This window comes from Lagopus muta, chromosome 2 (assembly GCF_023343835.1).
Source record: "Lagopus muta isolate bLagMut1 chromosome 2, bLagMut1 primary, whole genome shotgun sequence".
In the NCBI taxonomy this organism is placed as follows: Eukaryota; Metazoa; Chordata; class Aves; order Galliformes; family Phasianidae; genus Lagopus; species Lagopus muta.
Genome location: NC_064434.1, coordinates 68,205,872 through 68,221,041, shown reverse-complemented (window position 1 = coordinate 68,221,041; position 15,170 = coordinate 68,205,872). Strand labels below are relative to the sequence as shown.

The window sequence follows — 15,170 nt, the reverse complement described above, 5'->3', positions numbered from 1 at the left end:
ATGTGCTCATGTAAACCCAGAATTATGGGTCCCTAAATTCAAAGTATTTAACTCTCCTGAAACTGCTTCTGTGACGGGGGGGACATTTTAGTTTTGACTCGGCTGCTCCCATGGAATATGGAGCACTGCATTTGCTGAAGCTCATAAAAAAATATTGTGCAGGCTACGAGTGCTTCTCTCACACCTGTGCTGCTCTCCTCAAATTAACTTGCTGGTGATGGATGTGTAATTGTGTGTGCAGATGTGTATCTGGCGGGATCTATGAAGTGTTTGTTTGGGAACAAAAGGAGCAGCACCCAGCCCACTTGCAGCTGACTTGTCTCTGAAGGGCGAGCTTGGGAAAGCAGCACTAGGGACATGTCTCAGCCTTGACAGTGATGGAGATAGCTGCCCTACCTGCTGTGTATTCAGCAACCTTTGGGGTTTGCAGGGCTGTGGCAGTCGGGGGAGATTTTAAGAGATGCCTTTCAGCTTGTCAAGCAAGCATATCTGATGTGGGAATCCCTGATAGACAGGGAGCACACAGCCCTGCTGTGTCCCCAGGGCAGAGATTGCTACAGCTCCCTTCCCTCCAGCCCAAGGCCGCGCTCCCAAAGCCTCTCATCCTGCCCACCCAACCCGCTCACTGCCATTCTCCTTCCTACTCCACTGCTCAGCAGTTCCCCTCAGCTCTGCTTGGCCAGGGTGCTGGAGGTGACAGCCAGCTCTCTTCCCCATGCTCCTCTCCATCACCATCTTCGGCAAAGTGGAGAATGGGATGCTTATCAGCCAGTGAGGACATCTTGGAAGGAAGGAGAGAGATAGCCCAGGGCTACAAGAAAATATTCTGTAGTGCCTATGGAATTAATCAGTTGTATCAAGACTAATATTGAAATCTAATCCTATTGTTCTTGCCATTGTGCTCATCAAATGAGAATATGCAATCACTCAATGCATGGAATGCTTTCACAGAGCCAGGTCCTATCTGTAGGCTCCCTTTCTGCTTCCCCTTTTTTTTCTTGTAAAATAGATCAGAAATATACTTAATTTATGAGCTGTGACTAGGCGGTAATTCAGTCAATATGTTTCTCAAAGACACAAATGTATAACAGATGCCAGGCATGTCTGCAAAATCCAATTGTTTTTAGTCAAGGAACCATCATTTTTGATTACTATGCTCACTCCAAATTAGATATTCATACTTTTTCATCTTATTACTTTTTATCCTACTGCTCTGTACTGATTTACAGCAGGGGAAAACCTACTCTTGTTTGAAATATCCACTGTCATTGATGAATTCTGCATGAGGCACATGATTAAATGTTATTTAATTTTTTAATGATGTCCATAAGTGTACGTGAGTGGTCTCCAGGCAATATAAATCTCCATGCATCAACACAGAGCAATAAGCAGTTCAGAGACCTGGCGTAGAAACCAGTTCAGATAGGCTTGTTCCACATCTATGTGGAACATAACATCTATGGTTCCTGAAGAATAAAAACAAGATTACTGTGCCTGCAAGAGGAAATCTTTTCTTATATGATTTGTACGACAAACATCACCTGGCAACTTGATTGTAGCCTTGCCTCTCATCTGAGTACATCTGTGCTGATCTCTCCCTTTGTAAAAACATCATGCCTTTTGCCTTGATATTGATCTGCTTCTCAGGGATTAGCATAAAATCGTACAGCCCTCTTAGAGCTTTATCATACCTCCATTGCAAAACCCATACAAGCCCTTTTCTATTATGACAAAAGAGTCTTTATCGCATCCTTAATCTGTCAGCATTCTGTAGGAATGAAAGATGTAGATATAATTACAGAGTTTGAAATTCATGTTCTAGGCTGGTCCAGCTGCCAGGAAAAGGAATACAAAGAGGATAAATCCATGCATCCCACTTGCCTCAGTATTGTCTTGGTAGGGCCAACTGAATCAAAGTAAAATGTCAAACTTTGTGTGTTTTTACAATGACCGTAGAAGAAGTTGCAGAGTCTGTTTCTTGTCTTCATGCACAGAAAGGGCTTTGCTGCTTCTTTTCTCTGCCATCGTGTCCCTTTACTCAAGTCTCTCCAGCTTGCTGCATCCAGCAGCCATTTCTCTCATCTGGAAAAGACAAAGGCAGTGGGATGGGCTGCTGGGCATATCATTTAACTGCCCCAGTGTAACAACTGTGCTCAGGATGGACATCTGACAGGTCTCACTGCCCTCCTTGTAGTCTTGACTGGAGAATGACCACCTTTGTGTTTGCAGTACTGGGGCTTGATATCTGACACTTCCTGAAGTAAAGGTGATGTTTGACTACAAGCGTCTCATGAAATACAGGCTGGAACACTGCCCCCCCAGGCACACTTTAGTGCGTGTACATCAGAACACATCAAACCACCAATCTATTTGGCTGGACTTTGATGGATTTACTTCCAGCAAACTGGAGACTGAGTCTTACAGAGGACAGAAACTACTCAGGTTAAAATCACATACACAATTACATCCCAGATCACATCATACAGATGGCATGACCCTCCCCTTCTTTAATCAGTGAACGGTTTGCTTTTGCTGTTCACAAGCATCTTTCCCTTTTCAGAGGAAAGAAATTAAAAAAGAAACAAGAGGCTGTTTGCGGCACTGCTGCAAACCAGGTCCCACTGTGTACAAACACCCTTTTCTCTGGTCAGGACTCCCGAGACCTTGGGGCTGACATGCTGAGATTGCCTGGTGTCACAGTGGCACTGGTCCTCATCCCATGACACTTCAGGAGAGGTGAGAAAGCTGTCTGCAGAGCGAGAAACTCCAGATAAAAATAGCAAAGTCCCTCTGATCCCCAGCTTCCAGCAGGCGATAATGCTGACTAACACGCCAGCCTTGCTCTGGTGGGCTCAGCAGAAGCTGGCAGACAGGGGGTTAAATTATAATGTTCAGAAATACCCTGCAAGTGGCTGAGTGAGCAAGAGGAGCTGTGCATGGAAGGATAGAGCCCAGCGAGAGATCACCCCTCCGCAACCTTTCGGGCTTTGTCTCAACATGCCCCACTTTTCCAGCAGAGAAGTCTTTCCATGCAGAGCTTCCTCCGTAGGCCTTGACCACTTTCCCTGATGCAAGGCTATATCAGCAGCAGGTGTTTGGTGCTCAGAGCCCTGCAGGGGCTGTAGTACTTCCTGATGGGTGGCTCGAGGCGCCTCCATATGCAGGTTGTCACCACCAACCTCTGTCCCCAAACTCCCGGTGCCTCTGCTGCCTGGCTCTCACACACTGCACCAGGCATGCCTGCTCCCTGTTCTGTGTAAGTCCTCTGCCAAAACCTCTGACACAAACAGCACTGGTATGTCACAACATGTCACTTAAACATTCAGTCAGTTCCTCTTCCAATTCAAGCTAGCCAAGGAATAATAAATGACACAAAATGCTGGCTTCCCAACTACTTTAGCTAATCTAGCCCTTTATTTCTGGATCTAATCAGTATTCCAATCTAATATGCACACCATCTTGCACTTCCACATTTTTGTAGCTGTTCCAAGTATCTTGCACTACATATCTGGAAGGCATTCTGATTGTCCTGTGGTAGGATTGTAACAGTCGTCCCAGGGTTGCTGCTGCACCCCATCAGCAACAGGGAGCTCTGGGCTGGGAGAGAGCAAAGCAACGTGCTGGTGTCAGAGCTGAATTTTGCCTTTGGGTAGAAAACTGGGGGAAAATAAACACAAAAACAGAACGTAGGCTATATTAGAATGACACATAGGCAGGGAGAGGCTGGGGATAGGATGGCACTGCAGACTGCTGGGGAGCTGCTCATTGCTGCCAGCTTCACTTGCCAGTGCTCCAACTTTGTGTTTTCATTTCCTTCTGTAATCTCACAAGGGGTGAGCAGCTAAAGTACAGTGAAAGACTGGCCTGCAAACACCAGCCTGCCTGGCTGTAATGATTGAGGGCATGATGCTGCAAGTTCTCCTCCATCTGCATCCACCTCCAGTGGGCAACCCAGCTATGCTGTGCTGTGCCATGCCAAGCCAAGCTTTGCCATGCTGAGCCATGCTGCAGAGTGTGTGGGCCTGCCTCTGGAGCAAGGAGGGCACAGTTACCTTGCAGCTAGTCCTGCCAAGGAAGAAAAGAGAGGCAAAGGCCTAATCCCTACTCATGTGAACTGAAATCCTGCAGGAAGAGGAGCAGAAGACAGGATGAACATATTCAGTAAATCTGACCAGAGTCACCATAATCCCAGTTGGGAAATACCCTGTGTGCCCTCTGAGGGGATTCATTTCTAAAGGAAAGAGAGGTAAATCACCATGGCTAGAAGCAACCTGCTTGTTCTGCCTGGTGGCAGGGGAACATGGCAGCAAGCACATCTCAGGGGACTGAGTGGAGCCGTCCTTCTGTGTGCTCACCAGTTATGTCTGACTCAGATGCCAAGCAGAACAAACATATTAACCTTTCTTTAAAGCCTGAAAAGCTTTGTAAAATCTAGTTAGGCATGCAATGAGTGTGCATTTACACGTATGTCTGAGCTGCACATCCGTTGCACTGAGGTGGACAGAGTGCTGCTGAGATGTGATGCAGAAAATCCCTGGACACAACTGCAGAACTGAGGTCTTTGCATTCTGAATACTTCTTTTCACTTTCTTTTTCATGCCATTCTGTCAGCTGTCAGTAAGTTGCAACAGGAAATGTCTCCAGGCACCACTCCAGCAAAGCTGCCCTTTCCCTCTTGGCAAGCTTGGAACTGTGTTGGGTGTACAGCCCTTTATTCCCAGGGGGTCACTGTACACATTTACCATGAACAGTGCAGTATGGGGTGGCACAAAAGATCTGAGGAGATCACTGCTCTCAGACATGATCCTGCCTTGCTGGGCATGTCCCTGGAAACCTACCTGCAGCGCCAAGGACAGGGCTTTGTGCAGAAGAAAATATGACTAGAGCAGCTGAAGAGAGGACAGGCAGAAGCCTCCATCTGCTTAATGTAAGGTTGCACTTAACTTCTTGGCAAGGAAACCCACAGAGAAGAGGAATATTTTTGGAGTCCCATCTTTTCCTCGAAGATTTGAAGTTGATATGGCTGCCACCTCTTTCTGTCTTGGAACACAAGTGAGAGAAGGGAGGTATCTGAGATGCAGGTCTAAGTGCTGCAACTCATGCTTATCACCATCCAAGGACACAGCTAATTTGGACAATAAATTTAGACTTGGTGCAAACCTTCTCTGCATTTCTTTGAATGCAAAACAAAGCCTACTATCCTGGTCAGAGCTGTCCTCCAAGATGAATGTTCAAGGGCTGCTGTGCAGTTGCATTTGTTACTGGATATGAGGTATGTTCAGATTTCAGAGCAGTTGTAATAGTGCAAAATAGACAATTAATAATGAAAAATGTCTCCATAATCTGTGGGTTTCCCCTCTTCCCCATGTGTTTTCATTTTAGTAATAAGCATTAAAATAAATAAATAAATAAATAAAAAGAAAAAAAAAAAAAAAAAAAAAAGAAAAAACCCAGGTTTTCCTCTATGTCATCTAAAACTATCACACTAACACTTCATTTCAGTTCATTCTTTTTTTCTCCAGGCTATAGCTACACATTCAGACTACGAATGACAAGAGGCAGGGGCCTCATCCTCAGTATATTTGAAAAATGTTTCTAACAGAATAAGAGTGTTCTTACAGAACAAACACTGTAGTAATTAAGTATTCGCTGAATTTTAGGATTCAGTGCAGATAGAGCATAGATACATTAGTTGGCCCCCAGAGAAAAAGATAAGCATTGGCCGGCTGTGCAACTTGGCATCCACTGCTGGGAGAAGGTGTTAAAGTGGTTGCAAGGGAGAGCAAGCTGTGAGAGACCAGCACAAGCTCTGCACTTCTGTGAGACGCCACTGACCCACGGGCAAGGGCAATTTCAGGGCCAGAGAAGTTCACCTGTGGTCTATTAGGTATAACCCTTCCGTTACAGATATCATCATTATTTAACATTACCACCCATTCTCTACAGAGCCACGAGAAGACAGCAAAGGGCCCTGCACACAGCCATGGCCTGTAATGTCTTTGGCTTTTGAGACTAGATCTTCCTGCATGTGTCCCTCAAAAGCCACACATACCCTTCTGGTCACGTCAGCATACAGCAGCTGGGGGAGGAAAGGGCAAGGATGTTTTTTTTTGTGGGCAAACAAGAGCCTCAAGGGCTAAGTCACAACACCCTACCATCATTTTTATTTAGCACTCAGAAAATGGAGAGCCATTTATTGTCCATTGAATAGTTTGTAGAGCTCTGCTTTTGCTGAGTTTTATATGGAACTGAGCCAAAAGGAGAAGAAATAATTAACAGTCTGCCCTGTCCATATGTTTAAAATACACTGCAAAATGAAAACAGTCCTGTGGAGAGCTCTTTGCATTAAAGCTTTTTCATCATGCAGAGTTGGAATATTTTCTCTGTTCCTTAGGGGAAGACTTAGGACAATATTTGAGAAACCAGAGTTAATTTTAAGAACCTTTCTTTCAAACTGTTTCAATTCATTATTCAAACACTGTATGTCTGTATAAAAATAGAATTAATTTATAGTGCATTTTGAAATTATTTCAGATGTTCAGAATACTAAGGAAGAACCAAAATGAGTCTGGACTCAGATGGTACAACCTGGAAAACAGAATGGTTCATGTTTATAGCCAGATTTGGACTGAAAAGTTATGGTCTAGACTGATTCATTTAAAATATAGCTGGTATCACCTGATCTGTAACTACTTAAAGCAACTTATTGGGTTTGAATTTCTTAGGAAAGAAATGATAGGAGTTAATAATAGGAGTTCCTTGTATGACGGGAGGAATTCACGTCAACCCTTATTGTCATGAAATGAAGCATACCCACATGTGTGCTGCTTATTCCTGTTTAAACAATTAATTTCAGAAAATCTCCTCAGCAATCAACATAATACATCCTCCACTCCTATCAGCACTTGTTGGCCTCATTATCAAGATCATTGCAATTGCTTTCTGGTGAATCATCAGTGCAAAGCAAACAAGATCCCAGCAGAACCAGTCTAAAAATGACCTGCACCTCATTGAGCAGTTGTGACTGACCATACAACTAGTTCCCCATGGCAAACTCCAGTTGTTGTGACAATGGTCAACCTGTGTCCCCTAGCTTACCCTTGGGGCCAATTACTCCTGGTCTATCTGCTACCCATCAGCTTTTTGGCAAAGATAGGAAAAGTTTCATGTAATAAAAGCAAGAATAATAAAGTTGTTTGGCTGGGTTTTTTGTTTTTTGTTGTCATTGTTTGTTTTTTTTTTTCACATGAAGGATCTGCACAAAAAGCCAAACTTTCTCTCTTAACTATCAGTTGCTTCCCCAAGGCCTTTTTGGCATCAATAGTCTATGAAAGTTAAGTTGGCATTACCAGTTTGGTCTAAGACAGAGTCCAAGGCCAGCCATCCAACAAAGGCCTAGTTGTATACTGTTGATAATCTGCACAGAGAAGCCAAGCTCTGAACAACTTGCAGGCTAGTTGGACTCATGTTCAAGTCTACTGGCAATGTCAGGTGGGGATTTCACTGGGACAATCCAGCATGCACCAGCAGACTTCTACTCTGATCCTTCATTCATCTGTCACCTTGCAATGCCTATATACTCCAAGCAAAGCCTAGCCATTGGGGTTGGCTGGACAGGGATCAAATATCGCTAGTGGAATCCCAAAGATCTGCCTGTGCATGCACTGTTGGGTAAGCACATGGGCTGTCCTTAGGGGGAAGCCACACAAGTGTCAAAGCTTCTCTTCCACTGGCACAGAGGAGATAAATGCTTCTAAATACCTACCACACTCTCCCAGCCCAGTCTCTGCCCCATCTCACTGCCCCAGGGCCTCACTCCCAGCTGCAAATGCCTGAATACAGTGACATAGCACAGATTTCACTATCCTTTTATTCCCCTGGTAACTGGAAGGTCAAAACAAATTGAATTAAAGAACTGTGTGGGGAATTCAGTAATTAAAAGCTTGTGAATTAGTGTAAAAGTTAATCACAAAAATAAATAGTTAACCAGTAATGACACTGCATTAAGGTAAGAACCCTATATGTTACATCATATAACAGCAGCTGAGGGAGCTGAAGCCACTGAGAAACCATAAGTCAGTATTAGAATCCAGGAGAAAATCCATATTGCTGTGGTCTAGCTCTGGAGCAGTGAGGGAGCTGAGTTGCAGCCACAGGTGACATCCTGACATCCTCCTTAACTTGCATTGAACCATCGAATCATAGAATGGCTTGGGTTGGAAGGGACTTCAAGGATCATCAAGTTCCACCCCTCTTGCCACAGGCAGGATTGCCAGTCACTAGATCAAGCACTAAATTAAATTGCCCAGGGCCCCCTGCAACCTGGCCTTAAACACCTCCAGGGACGGGGCATCGGCAGTCTCTCTGGACAACTTGTTCCTGCACCTCACCACTCTCTCAGTAAAAAACTTCTCCCTGACATCTAATCTAAATCTTCCCCCCTTTAGGTTAAAACTATTCACCCTTTTCCCTATCTACCCCTGTAAAAAGTTGATTTCCCTCATGTTTATAAACTCCCTTTAAATACTGGGAGGCTGCAATGTTGTCTCCCTGACGCCTTCTATTTTCCAGGCAGAACAAGCTCAGTTCCTTCAGCCTATCTTTGTAATATAGGTATCATCTGGGCATGATGTGTGTTCCTTGGGTGCCATCTGACATCATAAGGCAGTGACCTGAGGCATAGGGGGCAGGTGAAACAGTGGGACAGGAGGCTGGAAGTCTGTCGTGCAACAACCACTCTGCTATAAGTAAAGCTGTTTGCCTCAGGAACCAGAATGCTGAATGTCACTCTTCACACACAAAAGAAAAAGGAGGTGGTGGGGAAGTAGGAATACTCACTGTCAATTCAGTAATGTCATCAAAATCATCCTGTCTTGATCTCCTCCAGAGGAGAAAAGCTGGCAGGCATCTCTTGACAGCTGAGTGGGAAGGTCCTGCAGAACAAGTTGCACCTCTTCTTCCTTCCCATGAAGAGCAGGGTCAAGTAAAGAAGAACTGTTTGGGCATCCCAAGTATTTTCCCAGCAGCCCTGCTGCTTCTGAAGGCAATAAGCAATCATGTCTTTAAGTTTCAGACCTAGTGACACCAAAAAAAAATAAATAAATAAAGCTAGATGAGAGCACTGAGGGTCATACGGTCATAGAATGGCCCAGATTGGAAGGGACCTTTAAAATCATGTAGTTCCAGCCTCCCTGATGTGGGTAAGGTTGCTACCCACTAGATCAGGCTGCCCAGGATCCCATCAAGCCTGGCCTTGAACACCTCCAGGGATGGGGCATCCTCAGCCTTTCTGTGCAACCTATTTCTGTGCCTCACCATACTCGAAGTGAAGAATTTCTTCTTAACATCTATCCAAAACATCCTTTCTTTCAGTTTAATCCCTTTGCCCTTGTCCAATCATTCTCTACCTGCATAAAATTTGGTCCCCCTCTGCTTGTAAGCTCATTTCAAGTATTGGAAGATCACAACAAGGGCTCCCTGGAGCCTTCTGTTCTTCAAACTAAACAATCCCAACTCCTTCAGCCTTTCATCATAAGAGAGGTGCTCCAGCCCTCTGATCGTAGCCCTCCTCTGGACCCACTCCAACAGTTCCACATCCTTCTTGTATTGGAGGCCCCAGGCCTGGGTGCAGTACTCCAGATGGAGCCTCACAAGGGCAGAGCAGAGGGGTACAATCACCTGCCTTTCCCTGCTGGCCACCCTTCTTGTGATGCAGCCCAGGATACTGTTGGCCTTCTGGGCTACAAGAGCACACTGCTGGCTCATGTCCAGAATTTTGTCCATCAGGACCCCCAAGGATCACACCAGTGCAGCCAAGCAGAAGCATCTGTCCAAAGAGCCCTCTGCAGACTCAAAGCCACTGTATGAGGTGAGTGTAGCCTGGATGAGAACAGTTGGCAGGCTGCAGGTAGCTGCCAGTAAATGTTTGACGGGTCTGGAAGTGTTCCACAGCCTAAACAAGCAGTGCTTAGGCTTTAAACAAAATCAGAATGTCTCTATGTGGGTAATTCTCTGCATCTAGCATTCACTTTTGAGTGTTAGTCACGGAAGGATTTTCAGTGACGAAGAAATCAGCCTCAAGGTAAGCAAGGAAAAGATATACAAGCAAGATATTAAAGTTACACCAACCTTCTTTAAAAAAGGAAACGCTCCATTCTGAAGCAGCTGGAAGAACAGTTATGCTGTACGTAAACCACAGGCCTCAAAGCTAGAAGAGGCACCTCCATTATGTTCTGAAGTACCTTCCTCAGGGGAAAGCAGATGTCAACAATTATTTGCCATACAACTGACAAAGTGAAAAAAGAAACCTCAGCTGTTGCCAAAACTCTTCATATTTTCTTTGTGCTAGATCAGTGTGATCCTGCTGGGATGACTGGGTTGAAACAGTACTGTCCTTTACACAGCCACATTTCTGTAGCCCTTGGTTGCTGAATTTTCTACTGGTCCTTCAGGGCACCCAATCTAAAAGGGTAGAAGGATGCCTTGTCCAACCTTTGCTAATTTGAATTTATTATACTCAGTACTGTCCTTCACCACTGCATAGCTGGGGGGAAGGGAAGAGAGATGAGCCTTCAGCTGGGGGATTTCAGTAACCCTGGTGTTTAAACACATAGACAATGCACAGCAAGTGTCTGCTTTGCCTGTAATGCACTTTTTCCCATAACACTAAATGAACTCATTTTCTTAAAACTGAGATCTTTCAAATACCAGCTGTTTTTTTAGATATAAACTCAACATTACAAATCATGTCACATCGCATCTTAATCTAGCAGGTTATAAAAATAGAAACCATCAACAGCTGAATGTTTTCTGGGTGCTTAAACAGCTACATTTCCTGAGCCCAAATAGTAGCTATGTTATTAATAAGTAGAGCAATACAGTCCAAACATTGCCAAACCCACATCAGCTCAGATACATTAGTAAACTCTGGAATGAAATAACACAGGTTACTTATCTACTTCTTGCAGTAAGTGAGATTTTAAAAGCGAGGAATGCATCTTCTAGTAATATGAAGTTAAAAAATGTTAAGAAAGAGTTGATTAGTAGGAGAACTAAGTTTTCTGATGTCGTTTTGTTTACAACAGTAAACTCCACCCTAAAAATGGTACAATTTACTCTATAACCTTCATAGTGTCAGGTCTCAGAGTGACTTGACATATGAACAGGCTGATACTTATAATACAGGCTGCATTACAATTACTGTCCATTGGATAGGAAAAGCCAGTAAGCTTTCCATGTTGGAACTCGATTATTTTCCACTGGTTCGAAAATCTTCTGAGCTTACAGATACAGGAGTTCTGATCACTAAACTAGACTCTTATTTGAACCATTAAATCACAGCACAGCCCCCAGTTCAGTAAATGCTTAAGCACCAAATCTGAGCTTCAGTGCCAAATAAACAAGCGCATCATACTGTTTTGCCATTTAGGCTGCTATACAAACTGAAATAAAGCACATCTAGCTTAATGTGTACATTAAACATTCTGTGTAAGCATACAAAATTACAATCTTAGTGTTCTGTAATGAAATCATGCTGCTAGCAATAAGCTCAGCATAAATCTTCCTGCTTTCTCAATGAGAGAGTGACAGACTTCTCTGAAATCTGCTCTATAAAAACAATAAAATCGTGAGGTGGGAGAAAAAGCAAACCTAGAAATCCAGTCCTCAGTAGAAAAACATTTTCATGCTTTTAGAAGTCAGGTTTCTATATATGTTCCCATCACGGGACTCTTCCCTGTAACTTCCCTTCTTTCAACACATTCCTCTAGCTGTTGAATGGCAGATCCTGCAATACTTTGCATCATTGCAAGTTATGACTTAATTGCCACCATTTCATATGTATAGATTCATGGCTTTTTGCTGACTTCTTGGAGTTTTCATTCAAGATACCAATTTCTCATGCAGGAAAATCAGAAACCTAGATAGCATTTAGAATTCCCAAAACATATGATCTTGGCTTTCTTTCATAAACCAGATGATGGATGGTCTGTAGTATTTACAAATGATGTACATCAAGAAACCCACAAGGGACTTGTGTTGCTCCTCTAAAAACACATGCTAAAGTGCCTTGGTGATGTCTGCTTCTTGCAAAAAAAAAAAAGAAAAAGAAAAAAAAAGGAAAAAAAAAGAAAAAAGCAACGAAAGCCCAATCAACCAACCAATCAACCAAAACCCCTCTCTTTTCAGCCCATCATCACATCCATGGCTTTCATTAATGATTATCAGACCTAACTAGTCAGTGCCTATGCCCATCCCTGTCACATGGATCAAACCCAGACCTGAGGACAGAGCAGAGTCTTCATCTACCCTTTGGGCATTGCTTCCCTGTGAGCAGAAATGAGCACTGTTCTCACAACAAGGTGCACAGCACCACAGCCTTTCCAAATAGACACACAAAAATTGGCTAAGGATAGATGGGTTTTCAGAGCCTAGAAGGCAGCAAGTTGAGCCTCATCTCTTCTGGTTCTGTCTGGAAGGCCCTGTGTTGGCACCAGTGCTAATCCACAAAGAGGTAGGAAGAGTCTCAGCCAGGATAGTACTCAAACCTGTGCTTACCCAAGCATTTGGACATGCTCAGAGAGGCATGGGTAAGTGCTCTCATATCCCCTTGTCTTCCACTTTAGCTTTATCAACCTTCATTTAACATGAAAGAACTCAGAGGGAGCACAGTGTTTCATGAAGCCTGCTTGCACCTTGTGCTTCAGTAGCCCCAAGCAAGCTTCTCTTTCAACTTCTTTCCCTCAGCTGTTGCAGGCAGCTGAGCCCTGTGAGTTGTCAAGGCCTTCAAGCATTGTCTCCTTCTGACTCCAGGGAGTAGAAGGCCCCCAGCTTGTGCCCGTAGACTCTTGATCTTTGATGCCTACTGGCAAGGATGGCTGGGGAGCCATCAAGCTTACTGTGTGTCCCTGCTGGGCATACAGCCTCTCCCTGGGGTTAAAGAGTCCATGTGTTCTCTCATCTATTGTTGGTTTAAAAAACAAAGCCAGGGAAGTGGTGTTTTAGTTAGGAGGGGTGATATCCTAAGGAAGCATGCATTAAGTAATAGGCCGTTATTGCTTTTGCATTAAGGCTGAGAAGTAGGAGGAATGAGGCAGGTAGAAAGGCTGGAAAAGCAGACCTAGAACAATGTGGAGTGGACAAACCTGATCTGCTGTGCTAGACACCGATAACAAGGATGCATCTCTTTCATTTGCAGGCTCTGTGCTTTTCTGATTAGCACAGTCACAGGTGAACAGTTGGTGGGGAAGCCTGACATAAAGCTAAAAGCAACAAAGAGTTAAAGCTGCTGGCTGATTGCAGGATTGCTTAGAACCTCATTAGTTTAATTCTGTCTGGAGTTCAGTTCTTAGTTCGGAGCTTAGAGCTTTTGGAAAACCTATTCCTCATTTTAGGTCAGAAACATGCTATTCTCATGATATTATTGAGTGTATGTGGAGCATATTATTCAGCCCATGGCTCCTCCCATAATTTCTGTTTTTTCTAGTCTTGCATGCAACTCTCTGTCTGTGGAATATCAATGTTGCAATAGCCCTAAGGAGAAAACCTTAATTTAAAAAACAAAAACACAGAGGTAGTTTCACAGAGATCTTTAACTGTGTCTTTCTGCCGATGGCTAACTGAAGCAAGTGAAATGAAGTGCTGCAGTGCTGAGCTACACTCAGATAACACTACACCAAAGAAATGTTACATTCAGTTAAAAAGAAGAAAAAGAGCAAGTCTGGGGCACTAGAAAACATTTGTCACTGCAGATAGAATGTGTCCCAGCTAATCTAGTCAAAAGAAAAAGAGAATAATTGAGCTGTCATTTTGGCACTCAAAAGCTCCCCATTTATTTTAACCTGAATTGTAGCTAAGTTGAATTTTTGAAAGCAAAGAGATTAGCTTCAACTTCCTCTATTTTTTTTTCATTCAGTTGTGAACCCAAGGGCTATGGTATTCAGCTACCTAGGAAGCAAAGAAAATCACTGTTAGATGTGACCTGCAGCCACTACAATCCAATGAAGTAACATCCGTGACTTGGTGCAGGCTTCTGGAGAGCATGTTTTATCTCTAGGAGAGGTGCTTTGTGTTTTTCACTCCACACCCCCAGCGCTACTCAGTCAAATAAGAGTTGTTGAAGCCTACCTGAGCACATCCAAGGGACTGAGTGCTTAGAGTTATCCAAGGACCTACAGCAGATCCCAGTGGCTGTAGAACAACAAAGTCAGTGGCACCTCAAGCTACTTCCCCCTTGGGCCACATATCTCCAGCTCAGAAAGACTAGATTCAGGGATAGAACATAAGCAATTCTCTGTTTTCAGGGCCTCTTCCCTTCTTCCTTAAATCCAGAATGCATGCTTACAAGGTGGGTCAGCACCTGCATGCTCTCCTCACCTGCTGTGACTCAGCAGGAGGCTGAGGTATCGCCTGCTTGGGAAGTGTGCCAAGAGCAGCAACAAGCTTTTCGAGCTCTCTCCATCAGTGCCAGAAGAACACAGCCATATTTCAGACCATACTGGTTTACACATCTTGCCTCTCTCTGACCCCCACAACACATCATCTCATAAACTGCCTTTATCCTTGCTACAATCCCATTAAGTAGCAAAAAAAAGGGGGAACAGGAGATTAATCCAAGTTGGTTAATACAAGGGGACTGAATTTGCACCTAGCAACCTTGGTTTCAGGCAAAAAGGATGCATAATTGATTTCACTGCTTCCTCTTCTGTCGGTCTTTCTATCATCTATCCCATCCCCAACAACATTTTAGCTTACTGGATCATTTTAAACACCACTGAAGGCAGTAACGATCTCAAAGGTGTTCCTAAAACAATCATAAGGATAAGCAGCTGGGAAGAGATGGGACAAAACAAAGCTCTGTTGGTTCTGCTGGTTACAGAATGGCTTGAAATAGTGTAAATGTGTTTAATTCCTTAGTGCCTCTGCCCTAGAGATTTGCATTTAAAAGAGGAAGGGGACCTTGTGGATTCAAACATGTAGTCAGGTTCCCCTTAATTTATTATTCTAAATATGAAATTAGGTAAGAACACAGAGATACAGGCACAGAAGCAACTAAGGTTTAAATATGAAAGCTAGAAAATTTGGTTGCTTCTTAAAATGCATCACTGGAAAACCTGGGTTTTATTCAAAAGAGAAGCAGGGAATTGTATCCAAAGAAGCCTTTAAGTGGCTCC

General features: G+C 43.7%; 1 long non-coding RNA gene across 2 annotated transcripts; it reads right to left on the bottom strand.

The window, feature by feature from the left end:
• Window positions 1-1,212: 1,212 nt before the first annotated feature.
• Window positions 1,213-14,270, bottom strand: LOC125689511 (uncharacterized). Of its 2 annotated transcripts, none has more exons than XR_007375315.1 (3): window positions 14,125-14,270; window positions 8,839-9,075; window positions 1,213-2,082 (listed from the first exon to the last, which is right to left on the bottom strand). It is a non-coding gene; the product is annotated as an uncharacterized LOC125689511 (long non-coding RNA). The 2 variants fall into 2 exon arrangements; XR_007375316.1 differs by lacking the exon at window positions 1,213-2,082 and adding an exon at window positions 2,823-5,040.
• Window positions 14,271-15,170: the final 900 nt, after the last annotated feature.